This window comes from Vulpes lagopus, chromosome 3 (genome assembly GCF_018345385.1).
Source record: "Vulpes lagopus strain Blue_001 chromosome 3, ASM1834538v1, whole genome shotgun sequence".
NCBI lineage: Eukaryota > Metazoa > Chordata > Mammalia > Carnivora > Canidae > Vulpes > Vulpes lagopus.
In genome coordinates this window covers 59,557-76,441 of record NC_054826.1, presented here as the reverse complement: position 1 = coordinate 76,441, position 16,885 = coordinate 59,557, and the positions used below count along the sequence as shown (strand labels likewise).

General features: G+C 54.5%; 1 protein-coding gene and 1 long non-coding RNA gene across 2 annotated transcripts in view; one reads left to right on the top strand and one right to left on the bottom strand.

Annotated features, from left to right (window-relative positions):
• ANKH (ANKH inorganic pyrophosphate transport regulator) overlaps nt 1–16,885 on the top strand; it is a 115,970-nt gene that overhangs the window by 51,992 nt on the left and 47,093 nt on the right.
• LOC121486701 lies at nt 9,096–12,289 on the bottom strand. The gene is made up of 3 exons (XR_005986707.1): nt 12,161–12,289; nt 11,178–11,231; nt 9,096–10,967 (listed from the first exon to the last, which is right to left on the bottom strand). It is a non-coding gene; the product is annotated as an uncharacterized LOC121486701 (long non-coding RNA).

Below are 16,885 nucleotides of genomic sequence, written 5' to 3'. Positions count from 1 at the left end.
TCCGGCAGCCTGGGTCAGCACGGTCATTTCTAGAAGACCGGGCTCATCGGCCCGACCAGGGGGAGGCCACGTGAGGGGCCGTGTGGGTGGGACCCGGTGGATCACGGAGCTGATTGTTGGCCTCAGTCCGTCCATAGGCTGTGGCTATTCTAAAAAGCAAATTCCAGAAGATATTTAGACCTGGCTTAGGTCTTTAGGACCAGTTTTCTTTTTTTTTTTTTTTAAGATTTTTATTTATTCATGAGAGCCACACAGAGAGAGGCAGAGACACAGAAGGAGGGAGAAGCAGGCTCCATGCAGGGAGCCCGACGCGGGACTCGATCCCGGGACCCCGGGGTCACGCCCTGGGCCAAAGGCAGGTGCTAAACTGCTGAGCCCCCCAGGGATCCCATAGGACCAGTTTTCATCTGCCCTGAACCAAAGCTGCATCCTGAGGGCCCTGGAGCCCCGGGAGGACCCAGATATGCCAGGTCCTCTGGTCCAGGGCAGGGCAGGCACCCGGACCAGTCTCGCCAGCGCTCTCGTTTGGGAGCAGAGCAGGTTGGTGATTTGCCTCTTTTGCTCTCAGGCACTTGTATGCACATGATCTCAGTGAATCCCTCAGATCCTCTCTACGGGAGACAGATTTGGGTGACATTCCTATTTTACTAGAAGACACTCGAGAGGTGCAGTCCTGAGCCCAAGGGAACGGTACTGCCCCGTCTCCGTGGTGGCCCAGCTGCTTTCCAGCTCGCCGCTGCATCGGTTCCGCGACTGGCGGCTGTAGGACCTTGGGTAAATTATTTGGCCCTATGAGCCTCGGTGTCCCCATCTCCCACAGGAGCCAAGACTCCCTACCTGGCTGGATTTTCAGGAGGATTAAATGAAATGTCGTAACTCAAATGCCAGCACAGACCCCGGTCCCCAGAGCTGGAGGTTCACGCGACTCTGCTCATCGGTACGGCGGTGAATACGAAAATAATCTCGAATTTCTACCCAAGAGTTCCTTTAAAATACACTTTACAAAAAGGAAGAAAAAGAAAAGGCCAGTGGAAAAGGATTCAAGTCTCATTCCAGATGTATTTTAAGGCTCTATTCCTTTTCAAAAATTTCAGCCAATGTCAACAAATACTTAGTTTGTCTAATCTTTTTGTGGTTTGTGTAGAAGGTGGATCGAGTGTTTTGCAGAGTTGAGACTTCCTGTTTTTCCCCGATCAGTTGTTTTTCTCTTAATTCTTCAATTTTTGCATCAGCCGAAAAAACATGTAGTGTGGTCCTATGGGATTAGTCTTAAGTCTCCTTTGTGTTTGAGAGGATTAGAAATTAGGTGATATCCTAGTTTATGTCCTATTTTATCTAAGTAATGTAGACTCATCTTCACATAAAAGGGAGTAGCTGTAAATTAACCTTTTTCTTCTTCTGTGGAAATGGTCTTTTAGAGAGACCAAGGAGAAAATCTTAGTGCGTCTTAACTTGCGAGGAACCGTCATATTCTATCCTGAGCAATCGAGAGGTATCATAAAGCTTACTTTAAAACAGGTTAAAATATAAAATATATGGACCCAGTAATTTCACACAATGAGAAGAATCCATTACTGTTCAAAGCCATTGTTTTCATACTTGCACAATTTTTTAAATCTGCACTTTGCCATTTGGAAACTTAACGAATCACCTTGGAAGAGGCCCTTTTGCTCCCAGTAAAATAGGAAGAAATACTTATTTTGGTTTATTCCTTGACGTTAAGGGGAGGTTATCAAGCCAAAATACTGAACACCTCAAAAAATGTCTAGAAAAAGAGCTTATTAGCTTTTTCATCACAGCCATTATGGAATCACAATTAGGAGTTGAGAGCAGTTTACCTGGAGGTTCAATGCGTTGTGAGAATATTAGATTTACTTTTTGGAGAATGGTTTAAGGCGCACCTTAATCGGGTGGCTCTGCGGGTTGAGCGTCTGCCTTCGGCTCAGGTCATGATCTCAGGGTCCTGGGATCGAGTCCTGCGCTGGGCCCCTGCTCGGCGGGGAGCCTGCGCCTCCCTTTCCCCCTGCTCCTCCTCTCTCACTACTTCTCTCTCTCAAATAAATAAATAAGGAATCTTTATTAAAAAAAAAAAACAAGAATGCACATAAGCCATAAGGAGGCTCAAATGCAAATAAAGCAATTGCACGGAACAACAATTCTTAGCTTCTTACAGAAACGCTGTTTGACGCCCAGCGAGTTTGCTGGACTCACGCCCAGAGTCCAAGCTTCATCTTTTTTCTCTTTTTACACAGTCGCTTGGGGCACACTCCAAAACCCCTTTGTTCGTCAAGGCCCCTTTCGGACGCACTTGGGTCAGTTAGGACCCCTCGGCCGTGCGGCTGCGCGTGTTCCAGCCGCGGTCCCGTGTTTCTCTCCTGCAGCCCCTCTTCTCCTCCCCTCGCCGCTTTTCTCATCTCCAGCGCTCGGAGTCTGTCCTCCTCCTGCCGCGCAAAGGTGCCGGGATCCTTGCTCTTCGTCGCCGAGTAACCCCAATTCCAAGGTGTTTGCAGGACACAAAGACGGGGTACCTGTAGTGCGTGTGCGAGGCGGCCCTGGGTGTGCGGCCACGCTAGCCCCGAAGGCCTCCGGGTCTGTGGGCCCGCGGCTCGGGTGCCAGCGTGGAGCCGGCCGGCGCCCCCTCCTCGCCCCCTCCTCGCCAGGTGCGTCCGAGTGAATGGAATCGTTCTGCGGTTGAGTGGACGGCGAAGCTGAGCCCGGGCCCGGGCCCACACGCGACCTGCCCCTCGGGCTACGGGCTTCCCGAGGAAGGAGCCCTTGGTCGCGGAGGATGGGCACGAGGGACAGACAGAGCTGGCCTCTTGGGGGGCTGAGGGCCCGGGAGGACGTCTCGACGGGCCCCCCCAGGGGCGCCCAGGGCCTACGCAGTGTGTGGGACGCAGCAAGCCGCCTCTGCCCCTGCCCCCAGGCTCCGGTCGCCCTGTGCTACGAGTCAGGGTGCAGGTGCTGGAGTAAAAGCGAGTAGGTCATGGCTTCAACAGGCCGCGGCAGGAGGGAGCGTTGAACTCAAGACTCCTCTTTTCTCGCGTCTCGAGTCTAGATCTGAGACTTGGGTGAGTTGCCTTCTCTCTAGGAACCGCTAATACCTGGTGAGGCAAGCGCCCCTCACCAGCCCCCTTTATCCCATTTTCTTGGCTAAACCTCCCGTATGAAGCCGAGCATCATTTTACCCACGTCCAAATGAAAACCCAAATCACTGGAATTTTTACCGGAAGGCGGTTAACCTCACCGATGAGCTCGGAAAGACCTCTGATGGGCTTGCGACCTTGTCTTTTTGTCAAGGGACATAGTTTGTTCTCCCTTTATTCGGGTCTAAGTAGATGAACTTCCAGAAAATTCTTTGCTTTTCTTGCTTTAGGAACTACACTCCTTGTTGAGTTTATTCCCAAGAGTTATATGGTTTTTTCTCTTCTATAATAAGACAGAGGCAGTTTATTCTTTTTTTTTTTTTTTGCAGTTTGTTATTCTTACATTGGTCTGATAAGCTTATGAGTCCAATAAGACAAAGACTGTGTCATCAGAAACAAAGGCAGGAAACAGGCTTTCCTTTTTTTTCCCTCAACTGTACTTTTAAGTAATATAGAGTAAGGAGTTTGATTCTTGTACTCGTTTATGTTCATATTTTCCCAAGTGATGTTTTAAAACCACAACTTCATTTCGGCTGCTAGGGTTTAGTGCTTGTGCTCTGGTCCTTCGGAATCTCAACTCCGAGTGGAACTCCCAGAGGACGTTCAACGCTTGGACGGCCCCTCCGGGGTCCGGGGTCGTGGGTCTTGGGGTTGTGGGTCTTGGGGTCGCTCTGTTCTTGGTTTGAACCTGGACAGTTGCAGTGGCCTTTGATGGTCAGAAAGAGGAACAGAAACTCAGGGAAAACCCCAAGCCCGCCATACGTGGAGGATTCCGTACATTTAAGCCACAGACAGAGCCGAGCGCAGGGGGGAACCCATGGGCCTTTCTGGAGTCAGGTGCTGCCAGACTTACCAATCTTTCCCTTTGGGATCATTAGGGCCTTGACTGAGGCTGTCCTGCTCTAGCGGACGCCTCTCCCAGGCTGACACGGGTCTCCCTGGAAGCTCCTGGAGCTGCTTGTCCTCCAGGCCTCTTTGCCCAGACTGCAGGGTCGAGGCTGACCGGGCCTGTTCTCGGCCCCCTGCAGCGGCATCGCTCGAAGCCAGGAGCCTGCGCTTTGCTGCTTTCCAAGAGAAAAGCCTCGGGGAAGTTAAGTCAGCTCGCAGGCCCCGGCAGCCCCCGAAGACCCAGCCACGGGATCTCTGAGCCTCGGGCTCCTTGTCTACACGGTGGGCACTTTCAGCCCTTACCCTGCTGTCGCAGTGTCATGAGATAAAACCAATAGGGGGATGCGTGAAGGCGCGTCCAGGGCTATAACCTGTTCTTCACTCGACCCGTGTTGCCCGAATGAATCAGGATGCAACACCCTCAGGGCCAGAAGGCCAAGCGGAGGGGGCACACGGGCCCGTCCATCCCCCTCGTGCGTGTGGGTGAAGGGCTGAGAAGACAACTGCTCGGGCTACTCTGATAGCCAAAGGTGCAAAACCTCAATTATCGGGAAGCTGAATTTTTAGAACGAGGCTCAGCATGTGCAGTTACGCTCTCGTGCATTAGCTGCCTGAGGTATGACTTGTAAGGATGTGTTTGTCGTTCTCTGTTTAGAAATTTTCAAAATACTGTGATTTTATCCACATTATTCTATAGCTTATTAATTTATTGCATTAGGTGAAAAATATCAAACGTAAAGCACGGTTATAGTTGCAAAGACAGTAAATTCGGGGTCGTACGTACTTTTCTTTAATCCCCGCTGCTATTTGCTGTGTGACAGCGATGCCCCCGTCCTCTCTTGTTTGCTGTTCTAAGCCGTTTACTCAGTGAGACGAAACCCTGCACGTAAAATACCACAAGTCAGGCCAATAGTTTCGCCGTTGCCGTGGGAGCCGGGAGGTAACGGCAGCTCTGCTTGCCCACGGGACGCGAGCGCCGAGGCAGCCGATTGCGGGCCTTCGTCTCCAGTGTGCACGCGTGTGCGTGGGTGGCCACCGGCCTGCGTCCGCGGGCCGCACGGACTGCTCTGTTCAGTCCTTAGGTGTTTTATATTTTTGTTTAAATTCAGTGTCGTCGACGTACAGTGTGTCCCGGTTTCAAGAGGGGAGGTCAGTGATCCATCAGGCGCGTGTGACGCCCGGTGCTGAGGACCAGCTTTCAGTATCTCACTCGCCTCCTAAAGACAGTCCAATCGATCAGGAGCCCAGAGGCTCAATGGTCCAGGGATCTTGGCATCTGCCCCTCCGTAGGCACAGAGTCGTCGCCCAGCCTTACGCAGAATCCAGGCAGTCCCACAGCCGAGAAGCGTGTGGCGCCGTGAACGGGCTCAAGAGACCGGGGTGGGGCCTTACGTGTGTGTAAGAGGAGCCGTGACATCCCGGCCGAGTCTGCAGAGGGCGGCGGGAGCCTCTTGCCGTTTCTAGCACCGAGGAGACGTCTGAGCTTGGCGATGTGCACGGTGCCCCGCAGGTGGGCGCCCTCTGCCCTTGGCCCTGCAGGGTGGGTGCTCTCTGCCCTCAGCCCCGGGGTGGGCGCCCTGTGCCCTCGGCCCTGCAGGGTGGGCGCCCTGTGCCTTCAGCCCCACAGGTGGGCGTCCTGTGCCCTGTCCTGCACGGTGGGCGCCCTGTGCCCTCGGCCCTGCAGGGTAGGCGCCCTGTGCCCTCGGCCCCATGGGTGGGCACCCTGTGCCCTCGGTCCCGTGAGTGGGCGCCCTGTGCCCTGTCTTGCAGGGTGGGCGCCCTGTGCCCCTGACCCCGTGGGTGGGTGCCCTGTGCCCTCGGCCCCATGGGTGGGTGACCTGTGCCCTCGGCCGTGGCGCGGCCCAGGTAAGACGGCGACCGCGGCCTCACCATTCACCCTCCGTGTGTCCACTCGGAGCACTTGCCCCACGTTACTGTTGAAAAGTCAATCTTTACCTCAGGGTCTTTGGAATTTTTCCCAAGAATAGCTTTTATCCAAAAGTTCTCTCTACTCTGACCAGCTAATCCTGCTTCAAATCAGCACTGGGTCCAAGTGCAGCGACATCTCATTCCATGTGAAAAGAGGGCGGGGGTCAGCATTGTGCTCCCGCTCCGGGTCACCTGCACAGGGTGCGAGAGGGTGTCCACCTGCAGGGCCGAGGGCACAGGGCGCCTGCATTCTGCTCCTGCTCCAGGTCACCTGCACAGGTGACCAGCCTCCCCATGAGCCCGTGTCCCTGCCAGGAGGTGGGGAATGCCGGTACCTCGCCCAGAGAGTGCGGGGGACGAGACGGCCTTGGAGCAGCGTCTGCCGCAAAGCGGGCCCTCGGAGTTGGCTGGGGGCAGCCTTGTCGTCACTGGAGTGCTCCCTGGCCCTACAAGGCCTGAATGCAGAGGCTTCCCGTTCATCCCGTTAGTACAAATGCATTTGAACCTGGGCTAGAGTGGAAGGCAACGGGTGACGCTCCTGAATGTTGCAGTGGAGCCCAAGAAGAATGGGGCTTCTGAGCTGCCAGGGGGCCCGCAGACAGGTTCAGGTTCTAGAACCGTCGAGGGCACAGACTATCAGCAGGCACCTCAGCTTGTAGGCGGGTGGGCAGTGTGCATGCCCGCGGGTGATCGTATGGCCGGTGCGCAGAAAGGCTTTGCAGGTCCCAGAGGTCATCTGCTCCAGCATGCTGCTCACGGAGTTATGGGTTGATTTTTTTTTTCAATATAAAAGTATTTTAAACACAGCCCTGAAGTGGAGTGGTTATGACCTTGACGTATTAATCAAGGAACAGCATCATTTGGGGACCATATAAAAACATTTGGGAATTTCACTAATAGTAAAGATGTGGGGTCAAGTTGTGGAACGAGTGGTTGAACGGCACACGAAGCCTTGGTCCCCTGAAGCAGTCTGGAGTCCACGGGAACATTTCTTCCTTGTCGAGCCTCCACAGTCTTGGATCAAAGGGAAGCTGGTGAAGAAGCTCCGTGTTTATTTATTTTTATTTATTTATTTTTAAAGATTTCATTTATTTATTCATGAGACACACACACAGAGAGAGAGAGAGAGAGAGAGAGGCAGAGACACAGGCAGAGAGAGGCAGGCTCCAAGCAGGGAGCCCGATGCAGGACTCGATCCCGGGTCTCTAGGATCAAGCCCTGGGCCAAAGGCGGCTAAACTGCTGAGCCCCCCAGGGATCCTCCTTATCCGTGTTTAAATGAAGGAGCAAGATGATTTGCAGAGGGTCCTCCAACACTGCAGTGTATCTTCTAATGAACTAACATACTTCCATCTAAGAGGCCAAAAAGTAAAATGTTTTTTTTACTTCCCCTGAAATTAAAAAAAAAGAAAAAAAAGCAACAGGAGGAAACTGTTGGCCATGCTTGGCACCTTTTTGTAGTTTGTCTCTATTCTTTATGGAAACTTCTGGGGATCCCTGGGTGGCTCGTCAGTTTAGTGCTGCCTTCAGCCCAGGGCGTGATCCTGGAGACCCGGGTTCGAATCCCACGTCGGGCTCCCTGCATGGAGCCTGCTTCTCCCTCTGCCTGTGTCTCTGCCTCTCTCTCTCTCTCTCTGTCTATCATAAATAAATAAATCTTAAAAAAAAAAAAGAAACTGTCCTGCAGGTGTGGGAAGTGGCAGAAGCAGCCGCGTCCTATTTTGGGCTGGCCCCGGCTGCCTCTGTGTTTTCAGGAAGCCCGGACTGTGGACGGCACCGCGGAGCCTTGCCTCTGGCCGCTGGCGAGCCCGGACCAGGCTTCATTCCTCTGCTGCCCCCTTAAACCGCAACCTCGTGTGTGGGTGTCGAGTTCTTGGCTGCAGTGCCGGCCAAACAGGGCGAGGGTGTCTCGTTTAGAGCAGTATAGATCCTGAGAAAATAAAACATGGCTGGAAAACTACCGGGAAGACAAATGATCTAATTTAACCCAAACCGCTTTTTAAAATACAAACAGAACAATAACAGTGGAAACTTACAGGAACCTGGGCTCCTCGAGGCGGGAAATCCAGGGGTGCCGATGACCCATGTCGTCAAAAGAAGCTACTTACCACCCGCCCCAGGCGGCCCGGCCTACATGGCCACCCCGGAGTTCCCTCTGCTTTCACCAACGTGGATTCTCTTGAGGACCCTGGATTTGGGGGAGATTTTTAAACTGTACCTTGCGACAATAGTGAGTTTGCTTCGTTCTTAAAGGTTTAACAGGATCGCTGAGGCTGGAGGCAGAGGAGCCTGGTCTTTTATCAAAAAGATGCGTCTCGCCAGACAGACTTACTGCTCAGCCTGGTGTCCTGTTCGTTTTTCTAACCCAGGATGAGGCATTAAAGGAAGTGTCCGTCTTGCTAAAATTAAAAAAAGAAACAGGACTTGGAGCATCTCGTATACTAGCCTCTCGGTACGTCGGGGAAACCGCCGGTTCCCGACTCCACACCTTACTGTGCAGACTCTGAAAAGCTGTTTCTTTGTGAGCAACGCGGTCATGTCCTTACCAATTGCCGTGAGTGCCAGTTGCCGTGTCAGGTTCTGGTGGCCCTTGACGCCTCTGGGTGGTGTGGCCTTCCGTCCCGATGCCTCTTTGTCCCCCGTCTTTCAGAATCTGGAGGTTACTGCCCGCGGCAGCGCACCAGCTCTCTCTGCGCTCCTCGGACTCTGAATTTCCGATTTCCTTCGCGTGGCAGCTAACTTCTGTTAGAGGTTGGACCCTATAGGGGAACAGCCCGTCCTACATCCCAGGTGACCTCCACAAGAAGGGAGCCAGGACAAAAGTCTTTGCTTAAGCTCTACACTTAAGAAGCTCCTTAGGAGGCCCGATGCCACATCCTCTAGGTCCGTGTTTCTAGGTCAGCAGCCAGTGCTCGTCCGGTGCCGACGGGCGCCCAGGAAGGCACAACAGAGGTAACGACCAAGGGATCCCTGGGTGGCGCAGCCGTTTGGCGCCTGCCTTTGGCCCAGGGATCGTGTCCCCCGTCGGGCTCCCTGCATGGAGCCTGCTTCTCCCTCTGCCTGTGTCTCTGCCTCTCTCTGTCTCTCTGTGTCTATCATGAATAAATAAATAAAATCTTTAAAAAAAAAAAAAAGTAACGACCAAGTCCTCGCCCATCTCTTGAGAACGCATACAGCGCTCCTGCCATCAATTTGCATGCTTATTTTAAATACATAGGTCCTACCAAAGATTGTTTTCTTTACCCAGACACCCAAACCTACAGCCGGAGGGTTCTGTTTGGGAACGACCGTACGTAAGCTGTGTGTGCAAGAACACCCGTGTCTGTTCGTGGATCGCGTATCAGCCGCGTGGGAGGTGTGCTGAACAAATGTGGGAGAACTGGCGGCGAAGAAGCCCGATCCCTGCCTCGGGGGTCTAGGGAGACGCGGCCAAGTGAAAGCAAGCACGGTACACCGTGGTGGGTGCAGGCATGGGGTCCGCGGTCCACGCAGACGGCTGCAGAGCACAGGGCGGGCAATGGGCTCCAGGGACGGGTCCCAGCAAATGTGATCCCTCGGCTGATGGGGGTTTACCAGGTGATGGGTGGGACCAGGTAAAGGTGATTCTGTGCAGAGAGAAAAGCTTAAGCTGAGGACCCTGCGGTGAGAAAGAGCATGGTGTATCCCGGAACTGCAGTGCATTTAGGCTTCCGCACACGGTGCAGGAAGCTCCAAGCAAGGTCAGGTCGTGAAAGGCCTTTTACTGGTTCATTCATGGCCCAGATATTTCTTGGATGCCGACTAACCATGCGCCGGACGCGGCTACAGACGTTAGCACAAGGCCATGGAGATCCTGATCTGTGCGCGGGGTGCAGCCCCGAGGCATGTCGGGTGCACTTGGAGGAATTTGGATTTTTGCGATCTGACCACAATGGGGAGGACCAGGGGAGGGCTTGGGAACCGGGAGGCCGTCAGTGACCCGACCCAAGGCATGGCAGTGGGGACAGAGTCCGGAGGGACTGGGGAGTATGGGCGGGGCCCAGAAAGGTGCAAGCCACAGTCAGAGGCGTCGGGAGCTCACCCCGTCTCCTGGGCAGGGACTCTGGGCACAGACGGGCTGGAGCCCCAGGGGAGGCGGCTCTGCAGGAGCCCAGGTATCTCTACTGGTGACCCCAGGCTTGGGAGTGTGGGTGTGAGGGGCCCCTGGGCCGTTCAGGGCAGATGTGGCTTGGGAGGGGAGAGCAGCGTGCAGAGGGCCCTCCGAGAATTCAGGCCGACAGGCAGTACCTGTGGTTTGTGCGGGCGACTGGGCGCCTGGGCGAGAGAGGGGACAGGAGCGGCCTCGGCAGGGCCTGGCCACCAGCTCCCACACGTGAGGGGCGCAGCTGGAGCAGAAGAGGCGCCTCGGTCCCGCGGACACCGAGGGGAGACTCGTTAGAAGGGGGAGGAGCCGACAGGGTCGGGAAGGTGGGAGCAGAGAGTGTCCACTGGCTTCAGCCAGAAGAGCGTGGGGTGGGGGGGAGAAGCCGGGCCAGCGGTTGACCGCTTGTGATGTGACCACGCGACGGCCGCGGTTCTGGCGTCCAGGTGAGGCCCGGCGCTCGCTCGCGCGGCTGCTGTCCTCACGGGCTCAGGAGCACCGGGGAGGTGAAGAGCGATGGAGCACCCGGGGAGGTGATGGAGCACCCGGGGGGGGTGAAGAGCAGGCGAGGGGGCGACGCTGTATAGAGGTTTCCTGCCAAAGGCAGGTGAGAAAGCAGGGGCACTAGGCGCCCCGAGGACTCGAGAAGTTCCTTTCAGGCTGGAAGACACCTGTGCGTCTGCAAGTGCTGCTGGGGAGGAGCCAGGCGCATAGCCAGGCTCAGAGCAGCCCGGGAGCTTGGGCTCCTGTCCAGGTCAGAGGGTCCGAAATGCAGAGCCCGGGTCGATACCCCTGCGGTCACTGGGCAGACTGGCCTTTTCCATGTGACAGGACCCAGGTGGTGGGGAAGGAAGGCCTTGGGCAGGTGTGTTTTGTTGAGGTTTGCTTTAGAGAGAGAAGCAACAAGAAGTTCTATTTTTAACATTTTTTTTAGATTTTCATTTATTTGTTTACTTGAGAGAGAACACACGAGCGGGGGAGGAGCAGAGGGAAAGGGAGAAGCAGGCTCTGTGCTGAGCTCGGAGCCCAACCTGGGGCTCGATCCCAGGACCCTGAGATCATGACCTGAGCGGAAATCCCGAGTCGAATGCTTACCTGCCGAGCACTGAGGCGCCCCGACAAATTTCGTTTCTGATGGATTCCACTGCCCTGCAGAGAGAGGAGACGGGGAAACAGAGGATGACGGAGCAGCCAGCAGCCGGGTGGGGGGGACGTGGGGTGGTGGGGTGGCGGCCAGCTGTCCCTGCTGTGCTTCTGGCTCCAGCCGCTCTGGGAGCCCCAGCAGAGCCCCTAAATACAGAGGACAGGGAGGGGGACATCGCTGGATGAACCTGAGGTCCGGGATTTGCACACGAGGAGTTGTGGGTATTGACATGCGTGTGCTCCAGGGGACAGTGTGGAGGGACAGACGGGAGGAGCTGGAGAGCAGTCGAAGGAGGGACAAGCCCACGAGGCTCCAGGAGCCCGAATGGGAGGAACGGGGGCCCCACAGCTGCCTGACGGGCGGGGGCTGCCCTCGGGCTCCGTCCCCCTGCTCCAGGGGATGCTTGCCGTCACGCGGCCACCAAATGCCTGCAGGATTGGTGGGGGGGTACCCTTGGCCTGAGAATCTCAGTCTGCAGTATGGGGATGTTTCTGGTTCATCTTATAGGGTTTAAGGAGCTAAGACTGTTCATATCAGGGGGATCACATGTGGGATTTGTTAGCCATTTCCCTGGGGGTTGTTTAGGGTTTTGGTTCTTACTTTTTAATATCCTGTAGTTTGATAACTTTCTGGGAGGAAAACATGCAGGCTGCAGCACACCATGAGCCTGGCAGCCTCTGGGGGATACTGAGGCAGGGGGATCCACTCATGCCTCCTGGGCCCAGACCCAGTTTTGAGTCCTACGTGCCCTGTTGCCGAGTGGCCCCAGTGGCACGTTGGTGGGAGGTGTGGGGCGGCCCGGCCGCGGCGTCTGCGAGCAGCACGGCGGTGGGACAAGGGCAGCCTTGCACTTAGCCGCTTGGAAGCCGCCTGGGCCTCGCCCACACCTGAAGTGCCTTCGCTGTGGGACGTTCACGAACGTGGAGACACTCACTTTCCGCAGCAGGCGAAGCTCTGGAGTCCTGGCAGGATTCTGACTGGAAGCCGAATGCTTTCCAAGGATGGTGCAGACGCTGCTGTAGCGAGACCCCGAGCCCGGGGTGCTACCCCCAGGAAACCGCGGTGCTCCCTGTTACTGACCATGCTGCCCGCCGCCTTCCCGGAGTGCCCAATGGCACCGGCCAGCTTCGTGCTGTGCCCCGGGGAGCCGCCGCCTCCCGAGTGGGTCTCTTTTATCTCTCGGGTGCTGCGGGGCTGCCTCCCGACCCCCCTCTCTACATCCTGCCCGGGCTCCCCGTCGGTCTCCTGCCTGTAAGCGCTGCCCTTGCGCTGACGGCCTCCAACCGCGTGTCCGCAGCCCGCACCCTCCCCTGGACTGCAGACCCTCCGAGCCAGCCGTCCTACCCGATCCCGATGGGGGGCACCCAGGTGGGGCGCTTACTTTTCCTCCCCAACCTGTCCTCCCTCTCCCAGTCCCTTCGTCTCACGAAACAGCTGCACCAATTGACCAGTGGCTCAAACCCAAAAAACTGAACTCAAACTCAGCTTTGATTTCTCCCTGTCCTCATGCCCCCATGGGGTCCCTCACCACATCAGTTTTGTCTCCAAAAAGCTCTCAAGCCGGCCCCCTCCTCCTCACCTCCTACACATCCTGGCCCGAGCCGTCCCCTCTCTTACCTGGGTCACCACCAGCCCTCGACTCCCGGCTGCCGCCCTTCCCTCTCCCCGCGGCCAGCAGGAGCCTCAGTCCCACCTGCTCAGACCCTCTCCCGCGTGCTCCTCACCGTGACCTGGAACCATCTTACGTCACCTACCTTCCCGACCCCGTTGTCCCCACCGCCTGCCAGGCTTACTGGCCTCTACCCGGCCTTAGCCGCCCCCAGGGCCTCAGCTCTCCCCCAGCTCTTCCGCCAGCTCTGTCCCCAGCTGGTTCCTTCTTGTTCTTGGGGCCTCAGCTCCACTGTGACCTCGGTTGTCTCCTCCTTAGACGGATTTCCTCTCCTGTCCATCTAAGCTTCTCCAGGGGGTCCTGGTTCATTCGCGTATTTTGTTTCCTCGGTACCTGTCACAGGGAGTGTTTGTGTCGCTTGTGAACCTTTCACACGGCTACCAGTGTATGCTCCCCTCCCGCCGCGTGTCTGGGGAGCTATCGTGGATCCGACCAAGTTCTGTGTGCCCTGGAGGCTACGCTCAAACGGAGACAGACAATAAGACAAATAAAGAGCAAATATAGGGTCAGGTAATGAACGTGCGGGGAAGGGAAAGAGCAAGCGCATTGACACAGCCGAGACAAACAGGCACTGGAGGATCTGGAAGGATGAGCTACTAGAAAGAAAGCATCACAAATAATGGGCAAAAATAATAATAATAATAATAATAATAATAATAATAATGGGCCATCGGTGCTTTGTTCAAATCGGCCTTGAGGAAATAAAGTATTTCTTTAGAAAACAAATTGTCAGCCGTGGCCCGAGGCACACGCCCTGAGGGGATGGAAAGTTACCTGCACCAGTGAAACCATCAACTAGGGTAGAATTCCCTGCGGATCGGGTCAGAATGGCCGAGTCCAAAAGTACGGGGAGAAACTCCACGGGACGATTGATGGGCTGCATGTGACTTCTTCCTGGGGGATCAAGAGGAAATCAGGAAATGAAGAAGTAGAGAAATTGAGGGAAATACTGGGTATAAAAGAGAATAATGGAAAGGCTAATAATACTAATATGGCACATGCCCTCAATGGCAAAGCTCCTCTTTTCTTGCATTTTAATATTTCTTGAAACCAGAATGTTTTTCATTCACTGGATACGCGCAACGTGGTCATTATAAGCGTCGAATCAGTGGTGTATCTGACGACCAATCCTCTTACAAACAAAATGCGATTATTTTAAGTTCATAGAAATTAATATGAGCATTAAAGTTCCCGGTAGAAAATACTTCATTTAACAACTATTTGAGTGTTTATGGTGTGGTGAGGCGGTAGGTGTAGACTGGTAAACAGGATAGACAAAAACCCTTGCTTTCAGGCGCCTGCTCTAGGCCAGTCGCGGCTTGAGGCCCCGTATACTTACATCCAATCTAAGATCAATTGGGTTATTTAAGGGGCACCTGGGGGCTCAGTGGTTGAGCTTCCACCTTGGGCCCAGGTCGTGACCCCGGGGTCCCGGGATCGAGTCCCGCGTCGGGCTCCCTGCATGGAGCCTGCTGCTCCCTCCGCCTGTGTCTCTCCCTCTCTGTGTGTCTCAGGAGTAAATAAGTAAAATCTTTTTAAAAATCAGGTTATTTCAGCAAGAATAAGCATGTTGGCCAACAGCACTCAGCAGTTAAGTGATAGAAGCAGCTCAGGTCTGCGTGTCTCTAAACCCTGCGTGCTTCCCCCAAATTACCATGATTGTGGAGCTAAGTGGACTGTTCACACTCAGTCTTGCTGCCAGAGCCGCCGTTCCCCGCATCCCCCCTCTCCCGCCTCAGCCCTGGGTTAGGACTCCGTCAGAGAACTGCTGGTGGAAGTAGAAGCGCCGCAGCGAGCGCCCCAGCCAGAGCTGAGGTCTTTTTAGCCAAGAGTAACATTCCACCAAGAAGATCCAGAAAAGGTCTAATCCTACGTTATTGAGGTGCCCTCCTGTCTGCTTTTTAAACCTGCGCTAAATAATATACATCCCTTAGATTTCAACAGACCTGTTGGCAATAAAAAATAAATAACCAGGGATCCCTGGGTGGCGCAGCGGTTTGGCGCCTGCCTTTGGCCCAGGGCGCGATCCTGGAGACCCGGGATCGAATCCCACATCAGGCTCCCGGGGCATGGAGCCTGCTTCTCCCTCCGCCTGTGTCTCTGCCTCTCTCTCTCTCTCTGTGACTATCATAAATAAATAAAAAAAATAAATAAATAAAATAAATAAATAAATAAATAAAAATAAAAAAAAAATAAATAACCAATCAGCAGCCAGATTTTGGGGTTGGGACAGGAAGGCAAGAGAATAAGCTCTGCACTGGCCTCAGTGTCTGCGAGAGACACACTGGAAGCTGTGCTAAGTTGGGGTCCCCGGAGCTGAACTGCACGGGGGAATCCTGGGGCACATGGTGCAGGGAAGGCCTACGGGTGCGGGGGGAGCTGAGCGAGGAGCTGGTGTCCACAGGCCGCAAGCGCCCACCTGAGCCCACAGGGAGCTCTGGGGCCTGGGTCGCAGCAGAGCAGCCCGGCCCCAGGGAGCGGATCCTCTACATCCCTCTGTCCGCCGGCCCTTGGCTGGGGCCTTGGGGTCAAGGGTCCCCTAACGAGCCCGAAGTGCCTGGGGACAGCTTCCCCTGAGGAGGCAGGTGTGCACCGACCGGCGCTCTGCGGGGAAAAGGCCTGGGAGGGACGCTCGCAGCCCAAGTCCAAATACGTTACTTTGGAACATGATCAAGTGAGAGATTTTGACACAAAACAGGACAGTCTGCTTAGATGTGTCTGCTGAACACGGGATTTATTAACAAGGAGCTTTTTTTTTTCCTTTTTAAAAAGATTTTGTTTATTTATTCCCAAGAGACAGAGAGAGAGAGGCAGAGACACAAGCAGAGGGAGAAGCAGGCTCCATGCAGGCAGCCCAACGCAGGACTCGATCCCGGGACCCCGGGGTCACGCCCTGGGCCCAAGGCAGGTGCTCCACCGCTGAGCTCCCCAGGCGTCCCAATCAAGGAGCTTCTTGATTCTTATTTTGCTTTAGGGTATTACAGTATTAGATCAGCTGGGCTAGAGGGAAAATGTTTTACTGAGGAAGGCGTCAGGGCAGGTACGCTCCTCCGCAAAGGCTGCAACACCTTCTTATGGAAATTTTTAAGGTATTAATTGGACAAAAAGGAAAGAGGATTAAACATATAATCAGAAACAATGGTCAAAAACTAGCTTATATAATACCAACTTTGTCAGAAGAATGATACCAAATTCCTACAGCTGTTAGATATTTTTTCTTTTACGTTTTCCTAAGACCATTTCACATGTCAATATTTTACTATAAATACCTTTTTTCTAACAGTGATTTGCATAGGACGTTCAACTATGTAGTGATGGATACGCTGTTATTATATATTTGTCAGAGCACCTAGATGTACGACCCAAGAGGGATTGCGAACCGGGAGCTTTGAGCAATAAAGATGCATCACTGTAGGCTCATTGACTGAAAATGTACCCCCGGGGCACCTGGGAGGCTCGGTGGGCTAAGCATCTGCTTTCAGCTCAGGTTGAGGTCCAGGGTCCTGGGATCGAGTCCCACGTCAGCCTCCCTTCTCCGTGGAGCGCCTGCCTCTGCTCCTCTCTCTCTGTCTCCCATGAATAAATAAATAAAATCTTTAAAAAAAAAAAAAAAAGTGGACCACTGGGGCAGGGGTTATCGATAGTGGGATAGTGGGGCCGGGGGAGTCCAGCAGTTGCTCCATTCTGCTCCATTGCGTGGCTCTAAAAACTGGAGTCTTGTTTTACGCCGCTCTCAGCCTGTCGGTACTAATCCCAATGCTGCAGGGTGCTCACGTGGGCCGGTGAGCCTCCCAGGGACATCCCCCCTTTCAGAATTGATGTTACTACTGGGCTGACCCTTGTGGCTCTTACTATGATTGCAAGACGCCCTGCAGCAACAGCCATCAGGAAACTTGGAAAAAATAAAGGTTCATTACTTACAAGACCTGGAAGTGGCACCGTACACCTGGGGTTACAGCAGTGAGGTGGCGGGGGGGCTGGAGCACACGC